Raw genomic sequence first — 27,013 nt, forward strand, 5'->3', positions numbered from 1 at the left:
GGGTTCACCTAGGTAGATAATTAAAATAAGTGGAAGAGAAGAAAAGTAAGATATAAGATCCCACTACTGAATGAATTGAAGTTAAAAATCAAGTAGATGACGACTGTTAATTTTTCTATCTAGATGTTTATCTCTGCGCCAAATATGATGAGTTAAGTAGACAACGGCTGTTGATCTATTTGTGTATATATGTATTTATTATTTTTTGCCATTTAAGGAAAATCAAATGTGCCTTTTAGAAGAATTATAACCATCAACAAAAAATCTTTCAATTGGGTTTTGAGACTCAAAGATAGAATGCTGAATGTATCCCTAGGGATGGTTATGATCTATATTTGTTGATGTTCTATGTACAGTTTCGCTAGACAGGTGCATAAAGTATGAATTCTGAAAGTATGGTGGCAGTATACAAGTGACATTTATAAAGGGGACACCAGCCGATACACGGCGAGATGAAATTTGTGAGTGACGAAATAATTAAACTGTAGCAAATACTAAGTGTAGGATTTAAGCGCATCTATGTGCCTAATAATCCTCATTATATTTCACTTTATTTTGTAATCACATTAAAATCACCATCAACCAAGCCTATACTATGATCGGCATAGATAGAATGGTAGATGTGAAGCCTCTACAAAATGGCGTCTGAATTTGCTAGAGGCATTTAGTCCCCTTTCAATGTCTGTTGCTCTGCCGTGATGTTTGAACAAATGCTTTATAAACATTGTTGTACACATGTAACGGTAACACAGGGGGAGGCTTAGTGCCGAAACGTCTGTTCTTTGCTTTTTTGCAATTAAAAGCCTTATGTGCGCCCCCCCACCCAGAGTGCGGTATTTTCTCTATGTGAAATTGGGAGAAAAAACAAGCTTTAATTTGAACGGTTGGTCACGACCGTGACCGCACCCGCCTGAGAAGAGTGCACTGGCAGTGGGAGTGACAATGGAGCGTTGATTAGTCACAGTGCAACACCGCCACCTCCGATCGGAGAAACGAAAAAGCACAACAACGGGAAAATAAGTGGCGCGAGTGTCAAACTTCGGACCAGGCTGTTCGACGTATACGCAAGAAAGCGCCAGAAAGTGGTGAGTCCGGGAGCTGATTCCTCCCTTTCATCCCTTTTCTATCAAATATTATGAGCGGAAATGCAGCGGTAAGGCGTGAGGTGTAAGGGAGCTTCGAAAAGGCTTTAAGGCAACGAGTGTAATACGACATAAATAACAACATGTCTAGGGAAACTGAACGCCGCGAGGTGGCGAAAGACATTTTCAAGTCACAAGGCACAGAAATACGACAGCAAATACCCGCAGCAGCGGCAACCAATGGAAAATTGAGTGACATTATGTTCAAACTTGAAAGGCTGCACGAACGTGCAGTTCAAAAATGGTGGGAAGCAACAAGCCTTCAAAGTTACATTGAGGAGGGAAGGGTGCCAAGAGGGCTGAGGGTGTATACTGTGCCCTCCTACGAAAACCCAGACCCACAACTCCTCACAGACTGGGCAGAACACACTGCTTCCTACTGCCGAGGAACATTAGGAATGCTGGTGAAATATGCATGGAGTGACAGAGCAAAGGCGTTAGAGGAGATCACTAAAATGGAAGAAGAATTGTCAAAGGAAGAAAATACTACGTGTGTGGAAGATCTCAAAGGGCAAATGAAGACCAGATTATTGAAATATGAGCAGAAAATGAAAATGAGAAAACAAGAAAAATTCGTCAGAGATGAAAATGACTATCTTCAAGTAAGAGTCCTGACTTTTGCTCGAAAGTTTGATGCGCCGAGAAAAGAATTTAATCAAAGAATAAAGCAAAGTACAACATCAAGAATCAAAACTTCGGAATCAGATCTAACCTAAAATGAGTCCGGTGACGAAAACATAGTAAAGAGAGTAAATAAAAACAGGATCCCTTTTCACGACGAGTTCCAGAATATCCGCCAATCATGGCTGCGGGGGGGGGAAACAAGCCCCCAGAAAGGGACCCAGACGAACCTGCAGAGCAGGCGGAGGCCAGAAAACGAAGAACGAAAGCATGGGGAACCCGAAACAAGAAGAAAACAACACACAAGCGGCAATAGAGGCGACTAACCTCACAGTTGTCAACTTGACGGACCTACCCTTAACCAATGAAGAAACAAAGGTTCTGAGTCTAGGTTTAACATTTTGTCCTTCCAAAAAAACTGGAATACACACAGACCAGAATAGATCTCTTCAACTTTACCAGGAAACTCAAGCTGCACAAATATTTCAAATTAAGATCTAACTTAAGGAATCCCAAAAGTACATCACTCAGAATCACCGCTACAGATGCCTTATCAGTAAAACATCTCCCGGGAATTGAAACTCTGGAGAATTTAAGAACGGAAGGAGAGGACAACATCAGTATTGAAGCATCTATTGCAGAGAGAGCAGCATCTGCTGGTATTGATCAAGATCGGGACGAGAGTCCGTTCAAACCGATTTCAACATTCAATCCGCAGATGCCACACGATGCAATCAACGTCTTTTCGGAGGCTGTAGTGAATGATCTGATTAAATTTAGACCAAATCAAGGAAAAACCAACATATCCAGAGACAACATCAACTCGGTTGAAAGAGCAGTGATAAAACACCTAATGAATGACAAGACCCGGATAATAAAACCATCAGATAAAGGTGGGAACGTTGTAGTACAAACAAGAACGAAGTACTGTACAGAGGCCTTACGACAGTTATCGGATGTAAGATATTATGAAAAAACTACTGATCAAGTGTACCAGAACAGTATAAAATCATATGACCAACTCATCAATAAGTGGTACACAAAATCAATGTTAGGGACAGAAGAACATTTATTTCTCCGCATAAACCATCTTGTCATCCCTACATTTTACCACATTCCGAAACTACATAAAAACAAGGTGGACCCACCGGGAAGACTGATAATATCATCAATGGGCAGTCTTACAGAACATTTATCCAAATGTATTGATTATTTTTTGTTTCCTTTGGTTGCACAATTGGACTCTTATACAAAAGATACCAAGCACTTCCTTAACAAAATATCCTCTTTGAAATGGGACCCTAGCTACATGATGATTGTACTTGATATCACAAGCCTATACACCTGTATAGGTCATGCATTAGGTTTGAAAGCAGTACAATTTTACCTTGAGAAGCGTCAAATGAGATTTGCACTACATAACCAAATGTTATTGGAATGCGTAGTTTTTTGCCTGAGAAATGACATCTTTCTATTTGAAAATCAATTTTACAAACAAACCTCTGGAACGGCGATGGGCACCTGCTTTGCCCCCAGCTATGCAAATCTTTTCGTTGGCTGGTGGGAGGAGCAGGTGCCCAGAACCGTGGAGGGCAGTGAGACAGGCAGGATGGTGCAATGGCATAGGTACATTGACGAACTATTCATTGTATGGCAAAGCACACAGGCATCGGCCAATGAATACATCAAGGTGCTCAATGAAAACAATTTAAATCTCCACTTTTCAGGAACAGTGAGTCCGGTGGCAGCGGAATATCTGGACGCGTATTTATTGAAAATAATGCCGTACAAACTGCACTTTTCCGAAAAACTACAGCGGGGAATTCAGTTCTCTTTGCTAGGAGCAGCCATCCAACCAAATTAATACAGAGCATACCCTACGGAGAGTTCCTCCGGTTAAAAAGAAACTGTACAAGAGAGGAAGACTTTGAGGGAGCAGCATCTGAAAGTGTGGCAAGATTTACTGTGAGAGGGTATGACTGCGCACTTTTAGAAAAAGCTTTACAGAAAGTTAGACGGATTCCGAGGGAGAAACTTCTCATGGATGGAAGAAGAAAGAGTAGCAATGGTAACAGTCAAAATGAGGGTAAATTTAGAATGGTCACTCCATATTCTACGGAGTCGAATTATCTGAAAAAACTCCTAAAAAAACACTGGTCCATTTTGAAAACAGATAATGTCATAAAGGAGGATATTCCATCTTATCCCCTAGTGACATTTAGGAAAGCGAGATCGCTTAAGGATATGCTGGTAAAGAGTCATCTAGGGACTGTACAACAAAAATCTAAAACTCTCAGAGAGATGAGGGGCTTCTTTCCTTGCAGTCGATGTAAGGCCTGCGCACAAAGTAAAAGAGTCCTAAACTATATTGTACCGGACACTGGTATGACAAAGGCTATCTCGAAATTCTTGACATGCAGTACCACACATGCGGTATACTGTCTAGTGTGCCCTTGCGGCCTAAAATATATTGGCAGTACGATCCACCAGTTAAAGATCAGAATCTTGGAACATCAGAGAGCAATTGAAAAGGCTGATCCCGCATATCCTGTGGCACGCCACTTTGCGGAGTTTCATTGCAGGGACAGAACCAAGCTACAGTATTTTGGCTTGGACTCGGTCCCAGCAAACCCTCGTGGAGGAGACAGACTCCGAACTTTGAGACGCTTAGAATCGAGATATATCATTGATCTCTCAACTAAATACCCTATAGGACTGAATTACGGGGAGGAACAAGGGGTTCACCTAGGTAGATAATTAAAATAAGTGGAAGAGAAGAAAAGTAAGATATAAGATCCCACTACTGAATGAATTGAAGTTAAAAATCAAGTAGATGACGACTGTTAATTTTTCTATCTAGATGTTTATCTCTGCGCCAAATATGATGAGTTAAGTAGACAACGGCTGTTGATCTATTTGTGTATATATGTATTTATTATTTTTTGCCATTTAAGGAAAATCAAATGTGCCTTTTAGAAGAATTATAACCATCAACAAAAAATCTTTCAATTGGGTTTTGAGACTCAAAGATAGAATGCTGAATGTATCCCTAGGGATGGTTATGATCTATATTTGTTGATGTTCTATGTACAGTTTCGCTAGACAGGTGCATAAAGTATGAATTCTGAAAGTATGGTGGCAGTATACAAGTGACATTTATAAAGGGGACACCAGCCGATACACGGCGAGATGAAATTTGTGAGTGACAAAATAATTAAACTGTAGCAAATACTAAGTATAGGATTTAAGCGCATCTATGTGCCTAATAATCCTCATTATATTTCACTTTATTTTGTAATCACATTAAAATCACCATCAACCAAGCCTATACTATGATCGGCATAGATAGAATGGTAGATGTGAAGCCTCTACAAAATGGCGTCTGAATTTGCTAGAGGCATTTAGTCCCCTTTCAATGTTTGTTGCTCTGCCGTGATGTTTGAACAAATGCTTTATAAACATTGTTGTACACATGTAACGGTAACACAGAGGAAGGCTTAGTGCCGAAACGTCTGTTCTTTGCTTTTTTGCCATTAAAAGCGTTATGTAAGCCCCCCCACCCAGAGTGCGGTATTTTCTCTATGTGAAATTGGGAGAAAAAATGAGCTTTTATATATATATATATATACACAGGTAGATCACAGAGCCACTGTAGCCACTCTGTAGTTATATTTAAGGTTACCAGAGTTAGGAATTTCTCTGATTTTTGTCCTTTATAACTTTTCACCCGTTTGACGAATCTTCACAAAATTTTGCAGCTCTTTTGCACCCGTTACATTGGAGAAGGAAGGAAAGTTTGGCAGAATTTAATCAAGTGGGTGCAAAATATAAAGGTTGGCCCAAAACACACTTGCACTCAATGTGTTTTACATAGAAATATTTCACGTAGCAGCAAAACGTCTGAATGGATTGTGATGGAGTTTTACATCAATGTATATTAGACTATGTAGATGATTCTTCTTGCTACTGGAAGTAGTAAGGCCCAAAATATAACTAAGACCTAGCTGTATTATTGGATTGCGACGCATGGTGCCACATGGGCAACGCAATACTTAAGACAGATTTACAAAGCAACGCAAGTCCACTATGTGTGGTCCTGAGATGGTTGGTAAATCTGGAGAGATGCAATTCGCTGTTTTGCCTTACTCTGCACATCATAATCAACATTGATGCTAAATTGAACATACATCCGCCACGCCACTGTACCCCACTCCACTATATGCTATTCCACTCTACGCCACTCTATTCTACACCTCTTCACTGTACGAGATTCCACTCTCTGCCACTTCACTCTACACTATTACACTGTCTGCAACTCCGTTGTATGCCACTACCCTCTATGCTCTTACACTGTATGCACCTCCACTCAATGCCACTCCAGTCTCCGTCACTCCACTGTACGCCACTCCATTGGCCGCTACTCCACTATACGCTATTCCATTGTGCGCTATTCAACTGTGCGCCCTTCCACTGCATGCCACTCCACTATACGCTATTCCACTGTATGCCACCCCACTCTACAACACTCCACTATACGCTATTCCACTGTATGCCACTCCACGGTACACTACTCCACTCTACACCATTCCAGTCTTTGGCACTCCCCTCTACATGACTTAATTCTACGCTATTCCAGTGGGTGCCACTCTAATGAATGCCACTCCACTGCATGCTATTACACTCTACCCCACTCCACTGTATACCACTTCACTGTACATCACTCCACTGTACACTACTTCACTATACACTATTACACTTAATGCCACTCCACTTTACAACACTACACTCTATGCCACTCCACTCTATGCTATTATACTCTACACACCTCTACTTTACAATTTTACACTGTAGGCAACTTCAATCTACACCACTTCAATGTATGCCACTCCACTGTACCCTACTCCAGTATATGCTATTCCACAATACGTCAATCCACTGTACGCCACTCCCCTGTATGCTATTCTACTGTATGCCACTCCACAGTACAAAAATACACTGAATGCCATTTCATTGTATGCCACTGCAATATATGCTATTGCACTCTATACCATTCCAATAATGTCACTCCACTCTATGCCACACCATCCTATGTTATTCCATTGGATGCCACTCCACTGTATGCTATTACAATCACTCAATCAGGTTTGTAAAGCATGACTACTCACACATGAGGGTCTCAAGGCGCTGGAAGGGGGGGGTGGCTGCTGTTCCTTCTGGGTGTGGATCATTCGAAAAGCCAGGTCTTGAGGTCTTTCTTGAATTGGATTGCCTGAGGTGGAGGGGCAGGGTATTCCAGGTCTTGGCAGCAAGGTAGGAGATGGAACTTCCTCTGGGTCTAGTCTTGCGGATCCTGGGTAGAAGGCTAGGCGCGATGGGTGAAACAGAGTTGTCTGGCGGGTAGGAGGAATGCGAGGCGGTGGTCCATGTATGCTGGTCCTATGTTGTAGAGAGCTTTGTAGGCTTGAACTACATGCTAGGACTATCTGATACTGAACTTTACCCAGTTCACTGTACCCTATGCCAGTCTACACCACTTCACTGTACGCCATGATACTATACGCTACTCTACTATACGCTATTCCACTTTGCACTACTCCACTGTGCACCACTCCACTCTGCGCTATTCCACTCTACTCCACTCCACTATGCACTACTCCACTCCAGGGCACGCCACTCCACTCCACACCACTCCATTCACCACTAGTCCCTTGAAAGCCACTCCTCTCTATGCCACTCCACTATACGCTATTCCACTGTACCCCACTAGACTGTATGCCAATCCACTCTACAGCGCTCCATTGTACACCACTCCGCTCTATAATATTCCACTCTAAGCTATTCAACTCTATGTCACTCCACTGTAATCCACTCTGGGTTATTCCGCTCTACGCCACTCCACTCTACGCTATTACACTATATGCAACTTCAATCTTTACTACTCTACTGTATGGCATTCCACTCTACCCCACTCCACTGTATGCTATTACACTCTACTCCACCTCACAATACACCACTCCACTTTACACCACTTCACTATACGTTATTACACTGTACGCCACTCCACTGTACGCCTCTCCAGTCTGTGCAACTCCAATGTACACTACTCCACTGTACACTACTCCACTCTACACCACTCCACACTACTCTATTCCACTCCACTGTACACTACTCCACTTTATGCCACACCAGTGTACTCTCCTCCACTCTATATAACTCCACTCTACAAAACTCTCCTACATTCTATGCCACTCTTTTGGACTCTACTCTACTCTATTCCTGTACAGTCCACTGTCCTTTTTTGTACTCAACTCTATGCTCATAAACTATATTGTACAACACTCTACTCCACTCTAGGACAGTTTCTAGCACTGTACAACACAGGGCTCCACTCTACTGTATCAGGCGGCACTTCAATTTATAACAGTTTCATCAACTCTATGCTATGCCACTTCAACTCTACGCTAATCCACTGTACCCCACTCCACTCTACACCACTCCTCTCTATGCTATTCCACTGTATGTCCCTCCACTATTTTTAACTTCGCTGCAAGTATTTCACTGAATGTGATTACACTACATGCTACTGAAGGTTACGGTAATCCACTCTACGCCACTACAGTGTACACCACTCAATTCTACTCCGCTCCACTGTATGACACTCTTTTCCACTCTATATAAAGTCAACCACACTTTATGGCACTCCACAACATTTTACACCACTCTATCCCCGTACACTCAACTGTCCAATGCTGTACTAAATTCTATGCCGTATATTGACAAGTAACAACCAATACTATACTATTCAACACAACTTGGCACCATAACACACCGAGACATTTTGTTCTGGAGTGCTGCAGACTTGCCCTAACAGAAAATTCTTTTCAATACAAAGATACGCTCTACCTCCAGTGCCACAGGACCTCGATGGGGAGTACATTTGCCCCCAGCGTGGCAGGGCTCTACGTCAGTACTTTTGAGAGCAATCACATCCACAACGAAAATAATCCCTACCTCAGTCGAATCCTTTTTTGGAAAAGATATATCGACGATATTCTGTTGATATGGGAATGAGATGCTGCAAGCTTGCAGGGCCACATATGGATAAATTCATTGGATGACTGCCTCAAATTTACCTACACGGCTAATAACCAGAGCCTTGACTTCCTGGATATCAACCTGTTTGCTGAAAACAACACCTTACAAACTCGAACTTTTTTCAAACCTACAGCCAAAAACAGCCTACTCTCCTTCAACAGTTTTCACCCGCGCCCACTTCGTGAAAACCTTCCATACAGCCAATTCCTCAGACTGAGGAGGAATTGTAGTAAAACCTCTGACTACAAGAAACAAGCCGATGACCTGTGTGAAAAACTTAAGGTACGCGACTACCCACCATCTGTGATTAACAAATGCAAAAAGAGAGCGCGTAACCAACCTAGGAAATCCCTACTAGAAACAACACAAAAACAATCACAAGAAGACACCATCACTTGCGTCACCACTTACAGCCCTGTGACGAATCAGATTAAGAAAATCATTCAGAAAAATTGGAGGATTCTAACATCTAACACCCTAACCTGGCAAAAACCTAGGTTTGCAAATAGAAGGAGCCGCAACCTGAAAGATCTTCTGGTCCACACAAGACCCCCTCCTAAAATATCCAGAGAAAGAACTGGTCTATGGGATAATCCACCAGTAACAGGACATTTCCCTTGTGTTACGTGCTCGGTCTGCAGTCTCACCAAGCCAACCAAAGAAATACAACTACTACCCAACCTTATGTGGACCATAAGGAGACCTACCAACTGCAAAACTAGTCATGTGATCTATATGATCACATGCCCGTGTCATATGCGTTACATCGGCATGACCTGTAGGAAAGCAAAGCAAAGACTCTGCGAGCACCGGAGCAATATACATTGCAAAAAAAGTACCACCAAAATGTCAACCCACTACCTGGAAGCAGGCCACACTGTAACTGATCTCCAATGGGTCATTTTGGAGACAATTGACATAAAAGACCGGAACGCAGCGAAAATTCTTTTTGAAAAAGAACAACGCTGGATACATAGATTGAAAACGGACTCCATGGGCCTGAACGACAATATACCCTGGTTGAGCCTTAATAGATAATCAAATATCCCTACAATGAGTCCAGATCCACATTCCTCATAGCCATTTATGAATAATGACTGCTGATCCTTGAGCAAACACTATACTTCAAAAGAAACTTACAGTGAATTATGAGCACAACTAGAACTATGGCACCTCACTAATATACATTATTATTATAATCTTCCCAGCTGTCTATTTTGAGATACTGTCTTAACCCTCACGATTCTTTTTAATCAATTTTGAGTTTAATAATTCATTCGTTTTAATCAATTTTGAGTTTAATAATTGCTATTTAAGAATCGCTCTTGAGAACACACAATTGAGCAGTGTATTTCGAGTTTCGAAATACGCTTTTTGAATCGAATTGCGCACAATAAGGTCACAGTATCTCTACTATTTCTAATGACAACCATATCTAACACGGGAAGCGAACTATAGCATTTCCGGGTGAGAAGTGGCAGCGATAGCACAAGCTATGCAGGAAGGAGTCACGCCACAGGTACCAGCAGTAATGCCGTTTGCCGTCTAAACAGTGAGTTATTTCTAGTATTATACCTAAGAGTCTCTCATTCTCGACAGATAGGCATTCCCTCCCTGCCCCTGACCCGAAGAGGTGCACAAACGCACTTTCTCAGGTAGGTGCCCTCAATATAGATTTTAAAGTGCACGAGATAGTATGCGCTCAACGCTTTAACTAATACAAACGCCTAGAGCCAGCACTCTTAATACCGCGGCACCCGACTTTTGCTAGGTGTCTTCACCCTTACTAAATTCGTAGTATAATTACTACCACCATCACTTAATGACCCAAATATCGCGGCACCCGACTCGCGGCATCCGACTCTCGTTAACTATATACGTTTCTGACTAAACTCGAAGTATGCTCGTAGCACAGAACAGTGCACCTTAATCACCACCATCATCGCGTCGAATCACCTAACCACGCTCTAAGCCAGAGAGTTAGTCAGTGTCCACACGCGAGGTTCTGTTTTTAGATTAAACGGGACATCAAGTCTTATGCCTGGGGTGCACCTCCTCACTAGCACCGCCTTAGAGCCAGGTACAATATAAGTTGTGGCCCGATCAACACAGTTCACATTACTTTACTTTATGAGATCGTATGATACTTTCTCTGCATGCCATCATCACCAACACGATTCAAAAAGGGGGTGGTGATGGACAGAGTATCTGAATTAAGCAGAACACTTCTACCCAGTCAAAAGATCAGGGCTTGATCCATCACCGTTTTTTAGCTCACTGCACCATCCCAGTTCAGAACCTGGCTACATGCAAATTAGTCTGACCCTGGCCCAGTGCATCATGGGAACAGGGCAGACCAAACTACCAAGCCAATTCTTTACTGGAAAGGAAACAAGCTTCCGGGGACCGGTTTCTGGCATTACAGCCGTCTTCGGTCCGGCTTGCTTGAATCCTGCATATAGCCAGGTTCTGAACTGGGATGGTGCAGTGAGCTAAAAAACGGTGATGGACCAAGCCCTGATCTGTTGACTGGGTAGGAGTGTTCTGATTAACTCAGATGCTCTGTCCATCACCACCCCCTTTTTGAAATTAATTTGGCCACCATAAGTGTGGAAGGGTATGCTCAGACATGAGTCCCTTGCTCACTGCCACTCAGGATTCAAGCAAGCCGGGCCGAAGACGGCTGTAATGCCAGAAACCGGTCCCCGGAAGCTTGTTTCCTTTCCAGTGAAGAATTGGCTTGGTAGTTTGGTCTGCCCTGTTCCCATGATGCACTGGGCCAGGGACAGACTAATTTGCATATAGCCAGGTTCTGAACTGGGATGGTGCAGTGAGCGAAAAAACGGTGATGGATCAAGCCCTGATCTGTTGACTGGGTAGGAGTGTTCTGATTAACTCAGATGCTCTGTCCATCACCACCCCCTTTTTGAAATCATCACCAACAGGCATGAGAATGAATGAGTTGACACCTTTCAAGAGTATGAGCCTGCGCCATAGTATTGCTTTTTTAACTTGTTGACTATGTGTACATACTGTTGTGTCTTTTGTCCCTCTCTCTACCCTTGTATGTTTTGTATGTAAAATTCCTCCCAATAGGTACAATGATACCGAGGACTACCTAAAACAGGTTTTTTCATTATTTTTTCATTAATAACTCTCACCTCACCCTTTCACTCTGCACTGGTCCTGAAGAAAGCCAACTGACCTATATAGGCGACAAGGCTGAAACATGTCGACCACTTTTTAAGATCCACACTTGCAGTGCGCTTGAATTCCTAATCATTCCAGAGCGGCACACTTATCGCTGTATTGAACTACCCGAATCCAGATCTAATAAAATTGAATACCTGGCTGTACGGGTATTTTAAGTTTTAAATTCCCCTATCACTTCACTATTCCTGGTCACTACAGTTATAACCAAGGGCAAATCCTCCAGGTGGAGGGTGCATAAAAACTGACCAAAGGATTATGCACACACGTGTACTAAAGCGGGGAGACAACATATACCGCTACAAATACCCAGAATACACGTGAATGAGGCTCTTTTAATTTGTGAGACACAACGTACCGACCTGCATACCCTGGTTATGCAGGACAAGTGATCCTTCCCCCTTGATTTTTAAGTAACAACCCAGGCAAAACTAGAAACTTAACAATACAATGAAAACCAGCAAATCAGAAACAACACTAGACTAAGGAGAATGTATAGTATAAAAACAAACAAGATTTTTAATAATTTTCAAATGTACATTGATAAAAATTATATAAAAAACATATGTATATTTTCAGCACAAATAACAGTACAATCAAGATACATAAAATACATGAAAAAGATTTCATAAAGTTGAGGTAGAGACGATTTCTTCGAAGCGTTTCGACACTAGGTGCCTTCGTCAGGAGAGTACCATCAAATTTATAATCTACAATACAATAAACATTTTTGATAAAAAACATTCGCCATATAATATTATTAAACAGTAGTAAATTGCTGGTCTAATCATTGTAATAGTTCTTATTTATAAAGACAAAAAGCCGTTTTGAGTGTGTACATAAAGAGAAATATTCTGACATGTGCTTTGCAACGAAAGAGATGTTCTGGCATAAACCTTACCACAGAAGATAACAGCTTAAGACTTTGGATATGGAATAGCAAATATGGTTTTTAAATGTGGGCAATTCCAGGATTGAGAGGTTAAACGTTAATTTAGATGTGGATATGCCCTACTAAGTGTTTGGATTAGTCGGAATACATCAACATTTTATATCACTAAGTGCTGTAATGCTATGTAACTACAATAGACCTAATTCTCATCTATAGGTAACATATAAGATTCTCCCTTTGGATATATACAATAACATTGGGATGCTTTCATTGATTGCCACAGTTAATACCTATTCATATTTTCTACAATAATTCGTCTTGATCTAACAATTCCGTCTTTAGCTTTTAAAAGAACTAAGAAAGATAATATCAACAGTTGAAAATATCTAATTAGGACTGTACATAGTCTCACCTGAATTTATATAAAGATACAGCCCATCAGTGATCGGATTATGATAAAACGTCTACTTCTCCATTCTGTGCCGTACACTCCATTGTACAACCCTGTATTCTAATATTCAACACTTTTCTATATGACACAGCAATCCACTCTACTGTACGAGACCCCACTCCAATTTATAACAGTTTAATACCTACGCTATGCCACTACACTCCATGCCACTCTACGACACACCAATACACTTTATTGTACTTTATCCCACACTATTTTACGCTGCTCCACTTGACTCTACTCCACTGTACGAGACTTTACCTCACTCTACGCTACTATACAACAATCCAATCTACACAGCTACATTGTTTGACACACCATTGTACTCTATCCAGCTTCACTTCATTACACTCTACTACATTGTATGCCACACTCTAAAACTTTTCTCCTGTCTATACCCCTACACGCCACTGTATAACACTGTACTATACTGTATGCCACTGTACAGTATACTACTCCACTCTGTGCCGCTCTACGATACTCTAGTCCACTATACTACACTGTATGCAACTATTTATATGCCACTGCACCCCACTTAACTCTGCTCTACTCTATGATACAGTACTCCACTCTACTACACTACTCCACTGTATGCCACTCCACTCCATGCCACTTTATTCCATTGTACTCTATAACGCTGTATGCCAATCCACTCTACCAAACTCAACAACACTGTACTGTACTGTACACCACTCCGCTCTACAAACTCAACCAGACTGTATGCGACTCTAATCTACTGCAGTCTACCTCACTTGCCAGGACGGTACAATAATCCACTACACTCTAATGTACAACACAGTACTCCAATTTATGACATTTTACTGGTCTGTACACTACACCACTCCATTCTACTGCACTCCAAGCCACTATAGTCTATTTATTTATTTTATTTTATTTTAAAAGTTTTATATAGCGCGAACAAGATCTTTGCAGATATCAGAGCGATTTACAAAAAACAAAAACAGGGGGTTCTATGACACGCCATTCCATTCCCTGACACTTTACTCCACTTTACAGTACCCTACTCCAGTGAACTTCACTCCTCTATACTCCACTCTACTACACTTTATCGCACTCTACACCACTGTACCATACTCTGCTCTACGTCGTCATTCCACTGTCCAACACTCTACTCCACTGTATGCCCATCCACTCTAGCCCACTGTACTACACTGTATGAAACTCAACGGCATGCCACTCAATTTCTCCCTAAAATGCACCACTCCACTATATAACTCAGCACTCCACTCTATGAGACTCTCTTCCACTGTACTGTACAACACTCCACATAGCAGCTCTCCACTCGCAAAACTGGACTCTACGATTTAAAACACATTTTTATTAAAAATGTTTAAAAAAACATTGAAATTTAATGAGAAAAGAAAGGTTAAAGCTTAGTTATAGTTAGGAAAAGTATTTTCCCCATACAAGCTTAAACATTTAACATTCTACAATTATAGTTATAACTTTCATTTACAATGTATCCATTACCTTCAAATTATTATAAGTTGCACACCTCATTCCACTCTCTTTGGGTATACCAATCAGAACCCAAGACCTATCAGCCAATCAGAACTTTAACCCTAAGCCCTAAATCCAATAGAAACCCTAGACCTGGGAACCAATCGGAGCTCAGATGCAACAAACAGTAGGAAACTATATTAGGGGCTTGTGACGGTAAACACAAACTGGTGGGCAGGGAGCAAGAATCTGCTCCTGAAGTCAGAATCTCCTTGGATACAGACAGGCTCAATCCACACTCTATAGTTCCTGTTCAACTCTGCAGGTAAGGCCCAAATCTAAAGCCACTAACAATACTGCTTAATGCTCACTTTAATAAATCATTTTGTAAGCCAAAAATAAGCGCTACATACACATTCCAAACACATTTTAAACACTAAAGCAGATTAAGCAGTCTCTGAAACACACTCTGGTAAGACTCTGAGGTGTATTTTGCCTTTTTTACCTTGTTAACAAAAGGGAGGGGGAGGTGATTGCCTTCAACAGGCCTTAGTATGGGAAAAACTAGAAGAGAAATGTAAACGGTCATGGGCAGAAAAATAAGTTTTAAAAGTACAGAAGTTCAGAATTCAAGAGGTACATTTAAACAGTCACAGGGAGGAAAAAGCACTTTTAAGGTTTCAGGAATACACAGCCCAAAGTCTGTGTTCTTACCACCTTCTTTGTCTTTTGCTTACTGTTAGGGCACAGAGATGCTCGGGCCACAAAATGGAGGTGGTTGTCTTGGGGTACTTTGAGGGCCTGCGCAGGTGTGAGAGGAGGGATCAGTGTTGCTTGGGAGCTAGAGGGCCAATATTGATCCCAATAGTGCTAGGACTAGTACAAATGGCAATGCAACGCTATACAAATTAATTTTAATGTAACATAACCTAATGTATTATGTTATCTGGGAACTACAGAGTATCAAGCAGTCTCAAACTTCTGTTTTTGCAGACCGGCATTATTAAACTTTGGAAGAAGAGGGTTTTTTTACTGAGAGGCGTTCAGCGTGAGTGCCTTTGAGGAACCAGAAGGTACTCCTGCAAACATATGGAGTGGGTGGAGTGCTGGGGGTGTCAGAGGTTCTATTTGTTCAGAAGACAGCTGTTAGCTGTCCTGTGGTGGAAGTGAGAGATTCTGGAGGAAAGATCTTGTATGTTCAGCCAGGCAGGAAGCTGTTTTGCTGCTCTACGTTCTCGGGGGAAAACACCAGACGCTGTCAAGTTTTATTGACGACAAACTGCAGAAAATGTTCTAAACGGGTTTTGAAGTTATAGGAGACTTTATAGGCTGCCTAGAGCAAAAGCCTTTCCTGCCATAGCATGGGCACGCCAGTAGAGAGGTGAGGATGCCAGAGCAGCATGAGAGGCTGAAACTCATATACATATCTGATCCAAGAAGGGTTGTGTTGCCAGTGATTCAGAGTTTGCCAGCACAGCTCTCACGCTGAGTTCCCGCCATGACGTGGCGTCAGCCCTGCTGCGTGCCCCTGTTGCCATAGCGCCGTCATCTGACAGACTGCGTCACACCAAGCTGAGCTCTGGAGAGTACTCACCGCGCACCTCAGGCAAACCAGCGAAGGACCCTCCACGCATCTGGGCAGGAGGTGGGAGAGGGGGGGCTGGGCTCACTCTCAAACGGTAGCAGGGATTGAGGAGGGGCATTACCTTTGGATTGCAGCAGATATTACCTGGATATTGCGAGTGAACCTGAGCCTCAGCCTTCCACGTTTTGTACACAAATGATTTGCTATTCATATGTCAGCCCAATTAATCATGATTGTTGCACCGAATTTTAGCTCTTGGAGGGGGCTGTTTATCCAGCTGCCAGCAGGGAGGTATTTCACAACCTCAAAGGACACAGAGAATGCATTTGTGCCACGTTGTTATTCCTCTTATAAAACAGTTAAGGCGTAAATGTGTCCGGAGCATGTCTCCAGGCATGTCTTAATAGGACATGTGTTTCCAACCCGCAGTTGGTTCCATCCCTTTGCGCACACCTACTTGTTCTTGGGTGTGATTCCAAGAGCTCCACAAAAAGTCTAATGGATACGTTTTTCAAATGTGGTTCAATATGTGAATTTTTATTTCATAATTTTCTTCGAGGTTTTTCTGTTCATTTCACATAATTATAACATTCCAAATACATCCGGCGTTAATTTCTCCTATGCATTTCGGGCATAGTGTCCTTCATCAGGGACCATTACTATAAGGAAAGGCAAACGAAAATGCTTGTAATATCAAATACTTTAGGTTATTCAACATATATCTGTCCAACGATTCTGTAGCACGCCATTTGAAATTAGCACAGCAAGAAAGCCAACATGCAATACGAGGAAATAACTAGAAGTACAGAAGCCAGGGCTGACACGTTTGCATTCGGGGAAGAGGAGGCATCCAAAATATACTCTTTAATACAAGAAGAACTGGCACAATCATCAACAACCCGTACAAAGGAACAAAACATTAAGCAATTGCTATACTTAACTAAAAGACAAATAAACCAGAAGCTCCATGCGAGCACGTTAATTAGATATCATAAAGCGCAACGAATTCCCAGGGGACTACGAATTGCCTTAAAACCCTCACTATATAAGAACTCTAAAAAATTCCAAGATAAATGGTATGCTATCTTGAACAAATGTTCGCTAGATTTGATTTTATTGATAATTGAAGAGCTGTCGAATATTCTAGGAGAACTCAATAAAGAAATTGAGGATATCACAGAAGAACTATCAACCATGATATCAGAAGAAGAATTATCCAAAACACTTGACGAGCACAAAGAACATATACAAAAACATACGCAAGAGATAAATGAAAGAAAGATCAGGAAGTTCAAGCGAGACACACTTGATTATAAGTTAGGAGAGGTCTATACATGGGCTGACATGTACGCCCAACGACGAAGAATTCGCCCCTATACCAGTCACACTGACACATCATCATCAGGGAGTGATCAATCAAATAGACCACCAATGAACAAAACTCAAATGCAGCGTAAAACTCCGGCTAGTGACCAACCATCAACCTCTATTGATTTAACAGCAACCAATGTGCCTTTTTTAGAGCCAGGAGATCAACCAACCGGAGACCCAGGAGGGGAAAAAGAAAAAGAAGGACCCAGCACCAGAGAGTGTCGTGGGGAAATTGAAAAAGAAAACTCAACTCAACTAGTCATTAATATTTCAGATTACAATCTATCCGATAAAGAACTGGCTTTATTACAAAAAGGGACCTATTTTGTCCCCACTACTAACACCAACACATTAGAATTGGAAACCAGTTTCTTTAAATTCATGAGAAAAGTAAGATTGAGAAACTTTTTTGACAATGTGCTACCACAACAAGAGACCACAAAAGAAGATGAATTAATGGGATTGAGAACTAGTAGCACCTATCAAGCTCCTATAAGTCATTAAACACTAGACTTATATGAAAACCTGGTCAAACAAGATCTGCATAAAATGAATTGTAACAAGACATTCAAGAAAAACGTCACACAAAAAGACTTAGGAACTTTGAAAAAATTGGCTAATAATGATCAAATAATTTGTGTGAAAGCGGATAAAGGAGGAGGATTGGTAATAATGAATACAAACATGTACGAAAGCAAGGTGATGGAACATATATCGGATTCGAACACCTATCTCAAACTTGACAAAAATCCCACAAATGAATACCTGAAAACTCTTGAAAACATTGTGCAAGTGGCTTACGACAACGGGGTCATAAAAGATAAAACTAGACAATTTCTCATTAAAAACCATCCAAGAAGTCCGAATTTTTATATGACACCAAAAGTGCACAAAAATTTGTACGACCCACCACTAAGGCCCATAGTCTCTACAAAAGGGAGTCTACACGAACCGATCGGCCAATTTCTAGACAAACACATGCAACCTACTGTAAAGGAGATGCATACTTACATTAAGGACACTACAGACTTTTTGAATAAACTCCAAACCATCACAGTGAAACCTGATGAGCATCTTATACTATGCACAGCCGATGTGAAATCGCTTTATACTTCAATACCTCATGCTGCAGGTATTGAAGCAATGGAACAGGCCATACTTGGCACACAATTGAATCGACCTATGCAAACGTTTTTGATGGACCTTTTGATATTCACTCTTTATCAAAGCTACTTCAAATACAAACAAGATTGGTATCAACAGCTCGTTGGGACTTCTATGGGCAATTCGGCAGTACCCATATATGCTAATATCTTTATGAAGGCATATGAGGAAGAGAACATTTTAAGCAAACCAATTTGGCAATCCAATACCAAAATGATAGTAAGATTCATCGATGACATCTTCATAATTTGGAAGAACACTAAAGAAAAACTGGAAGAGGCACTAGAGGAGCTGAATAAAGTTGACAAACGTATTCAACTCACATGGGAGATCTCTGATCGAAGGATTACATTTCTAGATGTGGAAATCATGCAGACAGAAAAGGGTCTAGAGACTGACATCTACAGAAAAAAGACCGATAAGAATAACACACTTCATTATAATAGCTTTCATCAGTTAGCCCTGAAACAACATCTACCTACATCACAAATGATGAGAGTAAAAAGAATCACTTCGAATTCCGAGAAAACTACAGTGAGAATTGAAGAAATGGCTGAAAAGTTTAATGAAAGGGGTTATCCACAAATGATCATCAACAAGGCAAAAGAAATAGTGAACTTGATGTCTAGAACAGATCTATTGACCAAATCTAAGAAGACTGAGGAAACCAGACTGGTACTTGTATCAAAATTTTCCACCTCAAGCTTGCAATTCAAAAAGATCATAAAAAAACATTGGCCGATCATAGAAATAGAACCAGACTGCAAGACATCGTTTATGAAACCACCATTATTTGCCTATACAAGAGGAAAAAACCTGGGTGAAATACTCAAAACCAAATTGGATAAACCCACAAGTTACAAGGGAACCCGTCCCTGTATGCACTGTGGAAATTGTAACAACATCATAAGGGGTACTGTAATTACTCATCCAATGAAAGGTCAAGACATCAAATTTAAAGTAAACGCCATGTGTGATACCACTCATGTTATATACTTACTGAAATGCCCATGTGGGAAAGTGTATATCGGCAAAACTGAGAGGAAAATTAAAACACGCCTAAATGAACATAAATCTAATATACGTACTCAGAACCAAAAATCTACGGTAGCAGTACACTTTACAGAAGCTCACCATAATGTCTCACAATCGAAGTTGATCATTTTGGAAACTGCAACTCAAAGAGAAGGCATGGACATGAACAAACATCTGTTGCAAAGAGAGAACTTTTGGATATTTAAGATGAATTCTTTGAAGCCCCATGGGTTAAACGATCGGATTGAATTTTCGTGCTATTTATGATGTATAGCGATACCTAATGCTTCTGTTCCTTGTATCAAAAAAAGAATGACTATTTAACCCTTACAAAATGAATGGTGAATATACGACTGACTATCATAATTGAGCAAATATTGCAGGTATGTTTATTATCATTTATTTTATTTAAGTCTTTCTTCATTGATCCATATTACAGAAGGAAGTCTGTTGTTACTGTTTGTTTTTACTAAAACATTCAGTACTCTTCCGCCTAGACCACACAAGAGTCCGTTATTTATTTATATTTATTTTTAGTACCCTGTGATCGGACCTGCACGCCCAATTAGGGCGCCTTATACAACGCTTTACACATACACAAACCGATTCGTAGCAGCAGCGACGAACCGGAACAGCACGCACTTGAGGCTTGTGAGAAGAGAGAAGAGACACGAACGTCTCTTATGTAAGCAATAACCATGAACGAGTAGTAACTTGCCCTTATAATCTTGATGTCTTTAAAGTTATGCGTTTAGAGACGCTCATTCATTTATTATTTTGTCCACAGTTCTGTTACTATCGACTCACGCATAGAACCTAGGAGTCTGGCATGTAAGTTGACAAATTATAATACTGAGTTTTGACGAACACATGCATGTTGTTTATATCACCAATGGGGGCACGGGTTTAAATCTATTCACTCATTGAATGTGTTGGTTATCATTCACCGCTAAAGCAATATTAGAGAATGTAGAAGGTAATATGATGATAATGAGTTATTTGATATTACAAGCATTTTTGTTTGCCTTTCCTTATAGTAATGGTCCCTGATGAAGGGCACTATGCCCGAAATGCATAGGAGAAATTAACGCCGGATGTATTTGTAATGTTATAATTATGTGAAATGAACAGAAAAACCTCGAAGAAAATTATGAAATAAAAATTCACATATTGAACCACATTTGAAAAACTTATCCATTAGACTTTTTGTGGAGCTCTTGGAATCACACCCAAGAACAAGTAGGTGTGCGCAAAGGGATGGAACCAACTGCGGGTTGGAAACACATGTCCTATTAATTCTACGAGACGCCCTGGACACGAGGCGTTACCTTAGCAGCACCCGTAATTTATACAAAGTTACAACATTTGCTTTAACGATTAGGCTGTGCACAAATCAAATACTTTAGGTTATCCAGGCATGTCTTGCCATCCTGAGGTTCTTTCCCTGTCTACCATTTTCCCCTTCACAACTCACTTCCTTCCACATACTCTGCATTCCCATTGGCCTGACAGTGCTGCCTCATTCACAACAAACATAGTATGACCTCTCCCCCTTTGTAAACAAATGAGAGCCAATGACAGTAACTTATTTATTTATTTTATTTATTTTTAAAGTTTTATATATCGCTAGCTAGACCCGTAGGTATCAGAGCGCTGTATATAAGCATTTTTTTTCCACTATAGATATGTACCTATCTTTGTGTATTACTTTGTATAAACATGTAAAATGGCATAATGTTGTTAAGAGAAAAAATAATAATAAATAAATAAAAATCATCTTTGGTCTACATGTACATACTTCCATTGTGCATCTATGTATCGTCCATGTACTTGGATTTGTGTGTCTGTTACTTTTCTCCTGAAAAAGCATATCCAATGCACTATCCTATTTCTCATCCTGTGCCTCTATCAATATCTTTAATCTATATATACTTACCTCCTTTATGTATCTATATACTTTCAATGTACTTATGGATCTATGTATTTATCACTTTCTTCTAATTTAGCATTTCCAATGCACTACCCTATTTCTCAGCCTATACTTCGCTCAATATACCTTCTAGCCCAACCTTCTGACACATCTCAAACTTCTTTCTACTACTCCTTCCAATGCACAACGCTATCTCTCATCCTATACATCTATCAATACATCCTCTACATCTACTCTCTCATTTATCCCAAACCCCATACCACTACTATGATCGCCAAAATAACCCTTTCTACATTCTCTCCTACTCTACCCCTCCTTGCATCATCTGACACCTCTTTTTTACCATACCGATCCCCTAAAACAAATCTTTCTAAACTCTTCCCTCTGACTCCTCCCCTCCAAAACTCCTTTTTACTCATCCAAAAGCATCCTCCTACTGCTAAGACCTTAAAAAAAAGAATAAATAAATCCTTCACTCTTTTATCCCTCCACTATCCTTTTCAATCAAAATTAACAGACTAACACGTTCACTTCTCAAATTCCATATTCAACTATACTAATATACTACCCAAATAACTGAATAACATATCCACTACTCAAATTACTTCATATTTATACTATACTCATTTTCAACACTAATCCTTTATGGGTTCCGGAGTGGCGTGCTACTCGCTAGAAAAGCGCTTCAACACCCATCAGGGGTAACAAGTGCTATATGAATTCAAATCTTTCTTCCCCTTTTATCCCTCTGCTATCCTTCTCACTCCAAGTAACTGAGTATTATCCACCACTGAAATTACTTCATATTTCACAATATTAATTCACCACTAATCCTTTATAGGCTTCCTGAATAGCGTGCCTCAAGAAGCGCTATATAAATACAAACCTTTTTTCCTCTTCTATCCTTCTGCTATCATTCCAAATCCAAATAACTGACTAACCTATCCACCACTTAAAATGTACTTGCATGTTTCACTATACTAATTCAACACTCGTCAGGGATAGTAAGCTCTATATAAATTGAATTACAATACAATACAATACACACTGTGAAAAACAGAAGGGCCTTACATTACATAGAAGGCTGGCAGTAAGTAAGCAAACCACGGATAAAGAAAACAGCATGAACAATAAATAACTGTGCAACGTAGGGGGAGAGAATAAAAAGAAAAACAAGGTGATTAGCTGTAGAGCCAGCTCACTCCCTCGGGCTCATTATTCTATTGTCAGTGTTTTTGTGTGTTCAGTATTCTACTGTGGAGTGTTCATGTTTAATGTATCTGTGCATTTACTTGCTGTAGCATGAGACATTTCTCGAGCTCATTTCTGTTGTATGACTTGTTGTGAATTTAATATGGAGGGCGCCTTGAGACGCTTAGTCTTCCTAGGGGATTCTTCATGAGGGAGATGACACTGCAGGACAGGATAGGTGGATTGGTGGGCGGGGGTGGGGTCTGGGGAAGGTTACTTTTATTTATTTGAATAGTTTTCTATAGCGCTGGCTGGACCCGGAGGTATCAATCAGAGCGCTTTACATGAGGTAGGGCATTGTTTCAGTACATTGATACATAGTCACATCAAGTACTGTGAGAGGGAGTCGTCTTCATTCTGGCAGAAAAACTCGTGCTACCAGGGCAAAACGTTTTGGCCTCCCACCCACCCTGCAAGAATTAGGGATTGGGTCAGGGGGAGGTGTAGCGAAGATTTTAGTTTGCTAGAATAGGACAGGTTGCAAGGGCTGCGGGGCAGTAGTTGGGGGGTGGTGGAAAGTCAGATGCTGGCGTATCCACCCCTTGAGGGGGAGTGGAAGGGAGCATAGGGGAAAGATGACGGTGTGCTGGATGCCCGGGACAGGGCAAGGAGGCTTCATTGAAGGATGCTTGGGAAAAGAAGTGAGAATGAGTCTGGGTATGGTAGGTGCTCATGGAGTAAAACGTGAAAAGAAGAGTGAATCATGATTGACTGGAGTGAAAGATGGGGCAAGAGAGAATGAGGGAGTATGTAAAGGACTATGTTAAGATGTTGCAAAGTTGTTGAAATGATAAGATTATTGCAATCCTGTCCAAATAAATGTCCTTTTACACTTTACTGGAGTGTTGTATGTGATTCCCTCACGATGATGGTTCTGGCCCGCTCCGCCATGGGTGCTGGTTAGCGCAGGTGCTGAAGGTGCGTTGGTTTTGGGCTCCATATTCCGCACTACTGGATTTGACAAATAAACTTTGGTATGGAACTTACCTGGTGAAAACAAAGTTTTATTCATTGCAAGTTTCGAGAGTTCTGGTTCCCACAGCTGCTACAGTTTTGCTGTGTCTGGACGTGGTATCGGTAGCTACTACGCTCCCACTAAGCATTGCACACAAACACATTCAACATGTATGACCAAATATTAGCTCGACAATGTGTTTGCCAGTAGAACCATGTGAGGTATTATTGCATGCTACCTAGAGCCTGGTTTACGGATATCTGTATCAGTCTGGTACACTGGACCTGTTCTCTTTAGGGGCTGTAAAGCAGTTGCTTATCCCATTTGCCTGTGGTCATAAGGCATGATCTTTCTGTATTCCACTCCTTCGTTTTTCAGGAATCTTTAGAACTCCCTACCAATATGCCAGTTGCCTGACTTCAGAGAGGAGGGACTGGGCCACCACATGCAAAGCACTGATCGAACCTCCAAGTCTTTACAATCTTAAGAGACTAGTTTGGAATGGCAACAACATCAAAGAAATAATGATGTACGTGAAAAAAGTACACACTGAAGTGTACGAAGCAGATGCATCCGCCCTCCGGGACAACTGGGAAATTCTGATCACAAATTTAATGGAGAGATTTTCGACTCAAACCCAAATCATTAAAAGGAAAACTGGAAAATCACCGCATGTGCCTTTTGGCCCAATATTGCGTAAGAAAAGGTCACTCAATCGAGAAATCAGAAAGCTACATGCAATAGCCAAGACAAAGGGTGAAGATATTGGCAAACAAATTTATAGCTTGAGACAAAACTACAAAAAAGAAGTGTGGTTAGAAAAAGCGAAATACCAAAATGACATCTGGCAATCACTACTAGCATCTAGTAAATCTAATAACAACGGGAAATTTTGGGCTGAAATTAACAAAGTGGCAAATGGAGCGGCACAGGTCTTCAATGCAAAAATTCTCGAGGGTGATTGGATACAACACATCGAGCAAAGCCCAAAGGAAAAATATCCCGGCTTGGTGCACTGACCAGCAGACTTCGCTACTAATAAATACCCAAGAAGTGGAGCCACAATCATACGGAAACTGGATAACGCCATCTCAGGTAGCAATGGTCCTTAAAAACTTGAGGTCCAAAGGCGCCCCAGGCCCAAATGGCCTACCGAACGGTTTGTTCAAACAAGACCAACAGTTTTGGGCAGAATACTTCACCCCACTATATAATGATGTATTTCAAACCGGAAGCATTCCCGAGTCATGGAGAGGTAGCATTTTACATCCTATTTTTAAGGCAGGCTCAAGGTCCGACCCAGGCAATTACAGCCTCATTGCACTCATAGATGTCGAGGCCAAAATCTATGCCTCGAATCTTCTGAGGGACCTGGAAGATTGGGTGAGTGCGAATAAGATTCTGCTGATCACGCAGACAGGATTCAGGCCAGGAACCAGTACATCATGCAACCTGCTGGCGCTAAATCTCATGGTGGAAAAAAGTAGGGAAAAAAGTAGGGAAAACTCAGCGAAACTGTACACATGCTTTGTAGACCTCAAAGCAGCGTTCGACACAGTTCCGAGGGAGGCACTATGGCGAAAGATGGCCAACTGGGGAACAACAACAAAGCTGCTGTTGGCCATTATAAACCTATACTCGAATACCTGGGTTAGAATAAAACTAGCCAACGGCGATAGAACGACAGGTAAAATCTTCACCCATGTTGGCCTCAAACAGGGCTGTGTATTGGCACCAACGCTCTTTAATATTTTCACAGCGGACCTGGACAAGTGCATTGCGGAAACAGAAAGTGATCCACCAAAGCTAGCCAACCACAAAATCAGGAGCATACAGTACGCAGATGACATCGTACTCTGCAGTCAGACCCCGTTGGGCCTTCAACGTTCCATCACAAAGCTCAACGATTACATCTGTGCACAAGGGCTCCAAATTAATTATAAAAAAACGAAGATTGTCTGTTTTGCCGCTCGGCCAACGAGGAAATCCTTTAAATGGCAAATTGCAGGCAACACATTAGAGCAGACCTCCACGTACAAATACTTGGGAGTTGTAGTCGATGCTAGGTGGTCGCTGAAAGATCATCAGTCTTACAGAAAGGCACAGGCTATCAAACTACGCTTCACCCTAAACTTGTTAAAAAGAAAAATGAATTGTCCATCCAATTCGCATTTGTTGAAGATAATATCTGCAAAATTTCTCCCATCTCTCACGTATGGATCGGAGTTGTACAAGGGAAAAGATGCTAACTTTTTGAACACACAACAATCAGAGTTGTTCAAATACATCTTTCATATTCCGAGGTTCGTATCTCAATCCCAGATCCGCTTGGAATTCGGTCTACTAAACCAGCACCAAATCAGACAAGCAGCCATATTAAAAATATGCTGGAAACTAAGAGCTGCTGAAGAGGACACCCTTATGGGCCATTGTTGGACTGAGATAAATAACCAGAAAAAGACAAAAAACTCATGGAAAATGGTATGGGAGAACGCCGTCTCGAGCCTTAATATGGAAAAGGCATGGAACACAAATCAATCATTTGTGGCGTTTAAAAAAGAGACTAACGCAGCAGCAAAGCAAATATCATGGACAGCAGATAAAGCTGCCACAGCAAATAAAAAACATGGATGGACTGTGTTGGCCACATATGGGAAGCCGGAGCCACAACCATATTTAGTCAACCATATATCTCCAGCTGCTCAAAAAATACTTTTAAAATTACGGCTGGGAACCACCATATTAAAAAATCACACACCTGCATGGAAGCAAACATGGCCGACACCCTTCTGTAGACTATGTGGGTAAATGGAAGAATCCTTGATGCACATATTGTGTATTTTCCCATCT

At 41.1% G+C, this 27,013-nt stretch overlaps 1 long non-coding RNA gene across 5 annotated transcripts in view; it reads right to left on the bottom strand.

Annotated features, from left to right (window-relative positions):
- Positions 1–12,562: 12,562 nt before the first annotated feature.
- The window catches only part of LOC144754901 (uncharacterized), a 250,812-nt gene continuing 236,361 nt past the window's right edge, over positions 12,563–27,013 (bottom strand). For all 5 annotated transcript variants that reach the window (XR_013594789.1, XR_013594787.1, XR_013594786.1 and 2 more), the window contains exon 5: positions 12,563–12,778. This is a non-coding gene — a long non-coding RNA (uncharacterized LOC144754901). The remainder of the gene's footprint in view (positions 12,779–27,013) is intronic.

The sequence above is a fragment of the Lissotriton helveticus genome, chromosome 1_1 (genome assembly GCF_964261635.1).
Source record: "Lissotriton helveticus chromosome 1_1, aLisHel1.1, whole genome shotgun sequence".
NCBI classification, from domain to species: domain Eukaryota; kingdom Metazoa; phylum Chordata; class Amphibia; order Caudata; family Salamandridae; genus Lissotriton; species Lissotriton helveticus.